Source organism: Myzus persicae, unplaced genomic scaffold (genome assembly GCF_001856785.1).
Source record: "Myzus persicae strain clone G006 unplaced genomic scaffold, MPER_G0061.0, whole genome shotgun sequence".
NCBI lineage: Eukaryota > Metazoa > Arthropoda > Insecta > Hemiptera > Aphididae > Myzus > Myzus persicae.
Genome location: NW_019104334.1, coordinates 64,915 through 68,974, shown reverse-complemented (window position 1 = coordinate 68,974; position 4,060 = coordinate 64,915). Strand labels below are relative to the sequence as shown.

Below are 4,060 nucleotides of genomic sequence, written 5' to 3'. Positions count from 1 at the left end.
ATATACATTTTTTAAAGCATAATATAAATAAATATATGATTAATTGGATAGCAAAAAATGTTTAATAATTCTATACCTTTTTCGACTTTTATAAAAAGTGTCCATCCAGTATCTTCTTTTTTTTGAAGTTCTTGCTTCATCTTCATTCTTAGATAAGTAATTTTTTTAAAATTCACCGCACACGATAATATAATATGCTGCTGCATTGGCAATTTGTTCTTGGTCGTCATCCATATCAAGTACGTAAAAAATATAGATTTAAAGCACAGTACTAGCGTCGACGAGAGACAGACTCGGAATGGATCGGCAAAGAATGCCGAGCTCTAGAGACGTGCCGAGCTTCAGGCCGTGGGATCGTCGTGTTGGCTTGTAGGCTCGACTCGTCTCTAGGTTTGGTATATGAGCGAGCTACGAACCAAATGCGCTGGCTTGGTATACTACACGCGCCGTGGGAACGCTCTTGCTCGTCTAGGCGCGGTATAGCTCGGCCAGGCTCGTGTCTATCCGAAAATTGTCGGTCCGATGTGTCCGCGCCAAAGGAAACGAGCCGAGCATTTAAACAGCGTTCCCACGAGCGCGCAGTTCGGCGAGTCTACTGTAGTGAATTAATTACATTTTTTCATATTTATGCATATTTTTGGTTTTTTAAATTTGATAAACTAAATTAAAAACATGGAATGGACCAATGATGATGTATTAGAGTTTTTGGAGTTGTATGAAGCTCAACCAGCAATTTGGAATCCACGTCATATTGGTCATAAAAATAGAAATATAGTTCACGATGCTTGGAAAGAAATTGAAAGCAAGCTAAGGTAGCAAACTATTTTTTATTTTTATTAAAATAAAATATTTGTTTTTAATTATGTATTTTTGTATTTAATGTTAGTGTCAAAACTGATGTTACTGAAATTAAAAAAAAAAAGATTCGCTTATGGCCACATATAGAAAACTTTCCAATAAAGTCAAAGCTAGCATGAGTACTGGTAGTGGTTCTAACGAAGTTTTCAAACCTGATTGGTTTGCCTACAACTCTATGACATTTTTACGTGATGTTTATGAGGCGAAAAAAACCATATCAACGTGTGTAAGTTTATTTAATTTTGTTTTTTTTTTAATACATTTTAGTGTTGAAATTTAAATTTAAAGGTTTAATTTAACTATTAAAGTAATAATTATTACCTGATTTTAACAAATTTTTTGATCTATATAATATTATGGAATTACTCTGCATTCACTTTAGCTACCCATAAGAATGAATATAATTCTATTATGTATTGTAGGCTATAGGTCTCAATGATGTTTTTGTTCAAGGTAGGTATTCACATTTTTCCAAAATAGCGATGTTTATAGTTTATACGTTCTATATTATTATGTGGATACGTTGTACGATGTATATCATTGTTACAATATCAATGATATTAATAACCATTAATTATATGACTTACATAAATACGCTATACGAAAATAAATATAAATAACATGAAAGAAACAAATACAAAATATAAATTTATATTTAGTTTGATTCTAAAAATGGAAACATCTTTATTTTAATATTTTAATAATAATTGTATTTATGCTCGTTCTTGCCATGCCACTTTTCCATTTGTCACAAAATATTCAGAGAACTGATCTCTAACAATTTTTGCGTCGAGGCCGGATCTTCTTGGCAATCTTTGTAGTGGGAACATGGAACTCGAATCATTTTGTTCGGACCTCCAAGAGCCTGGAACTATACTTCCATCATTACTTTCACTATCGAAAATTCCTGGTGGTGTGTAAAAAGAACTTGATGATTTGCTTCTTCTTAAGAAGTTATGTAACAATACACATGTCATTGTAATTGTTGTTATTTTTTTCGGCTCTAGAAGTATAGGTCCTCTAAATACGCGGAAAACTGATACCATTATTCCAAATACATTTTCAACTACTCTGCGTGCTCGAGAAAGTCTGTAGTTGAAAATTCTTTTGGCGTTTCTTTTTTCGTATACTCCCGAGTATGGTTTCATCATATTTGTATTTAAAGGAAAAGCTGCATCCGTCACAAATACGTACGGTAGCGACACATCCGTATTGGGAAGTATTTCGTCGTGAGGCAATTTCAATTTATCTGTGTCCAATTTTTTAAAGAACGATGTATTCCGTAATACGCCACTATCGCTGATTCTCCCTTGACAGCCGATATCCACAAAGGTAAAACTATAATTGGCGTTCACTACAGCCATGAGCACAATACTAAAAGTCCCCTTATAATTGTAGTATTCCGTTCCACTATTGACAGGGCTTTGGATAACTACATGTTTTCCGTCAATAGCTCCGAGGCAGTTGGGAAAATTCCATTTTTCATTAAAATCTAAGGCTATATTTTTCCAATCACTCGAATTTTTTGGCAACTTTCTATATTACAAATTGCATGAAAGTTCGATTTTGTACCGTGTCCTCACGGTGTAATTATAACAACAAGAACGGAATGCGGACGGTTTGTTAAATTATATGACATTTTTTTTTATTATAAATTTAGAAGTTTTGTATACACTGTGAAGATGAGTTAATTATACATTATGTGTTTTAGTGTTACTTGTACAGGTGTTGTTTTTCTTTGCTATTTGATTTTTACATTGATATAGGGTTGCATACATTAATAGATCATGAAATTTGATTTGTGCTTACTTATGATATGTGAAACGCTGTTTTTTTGTATAATAAAGATGAATTAAAAGAGAAATTAGAAATAGGAACTGATGGTACTTATTTAGGATTTGTATTATGAATGGATTGATATATTATGAATTGAATCTGGATAAATCGAAATTATCTATAATTTCTTGATCTAATAATTGTTTGGCGACCTTAAAATATGCGCGTTTTTTACGTCTTAATTGGCTTTTACTTACTGATTTGTTTCCTTTGGATTGGGATGGTGTGTTGTTCCGTAGGTGTTGATCCTGTGCTGTAGCTGTGTTGTGGACCGGTGCCGTCGTTTCTGTGAAAAAAGTGGGTGTGATGGTTGGTGGTGTTGTGGGCGGTGCGACGTGTGGCGTTTTCTGATGCGTTTGTTTGATAATTGTGGGCGGAGTCGTCGTGGAGTGCTGAATTTTAATAGTGACTGTTTTTGGAGGAGGAGTTAGGCAACCTGTTGTGTGTATGGCCGGTGTATTTTTCAAGATGGTTTTGCATGGTGGTTTCGTCCCCTCAATCATGTTAGCCATGGATTCCTTGTGTTGTATTAGCCTTATGGAATGCATGTCATCTTGGGTAAAATTGATTGGTTTATTGAGGACTATGCATTTTGCCACTTCCAAAATCCACGGTCCGCAATCGTTGTTGTTTAGCTGCTTTGGGGTGAAACCATAGACTTTTTTCCAAGAGGACATTTGATGTCCTGAATAATCTTCCCAATCATTTAGGAAGTCTTCTATGGTGTTCATAAATGCATTGTGGATTCCGTGTTTGCCGTCATGGCAGACAATTGTATTGCTGTTATTATAGGCAACAGCAAGAATCCAATGGTTTTGTGTATTTATTGGAAAGATTATGAATTTTTTGTCTAGGATTTGTTGTTTCACCCATTTTTTTGCTCCTTCAAATCCTTGTGTTAGATATTTTTGTATGAAGTCCACGCTGAGGTAATATGAGTCTTCGTTTTCTCTTGTTAATATTTTTAAGTAGTCCTCAATGATTGTTGTGTTGTACCAGTGTATAAAGAAATTGTTGGAGTAGCCTGCCATGCTGCTTGGTGTATCTGGTTCGACTGAGAGTGTGTTCCCTTTTTTGTGGGTCCGAGGGTCTCATGTTGTGTGTAAATTTGTAGTAAGAGTTTTATCATGGATATTATAATTTTGTGTGATTAAGATAAGTAAGGCAGTGGGGTGTTTTTTTTTTTTTTTTAAACTGTGGTGGGTCGAGTTGTTCTTTGGTAGTTTGTTATGTTTTAACTAAAGAGTGTCCATCTGGAAGCAATATTATTCTGAATGTATGTGTGGTCAGTAGTCGGAGGTTGGGACAGGTTGCATCTACTTTGTATCAGAGTATGTGTGTTGAGGGACTCAGTATTGACATATTT

General features: G+C 34.7%; 1 pseudogene; it reads left to right on the top strand.

The window, feature by feature from the left end:
* The first annotated feature begins 672 nt into the window (after positions 1 to 672).
* On the top strand, positions 673 to 1,559 carry LOC111041287 (annotated as a pseudogene).
* The last annotated feature ends 2,501 nt before the right edge of the window (positions 1,560 to 4,060 follow it).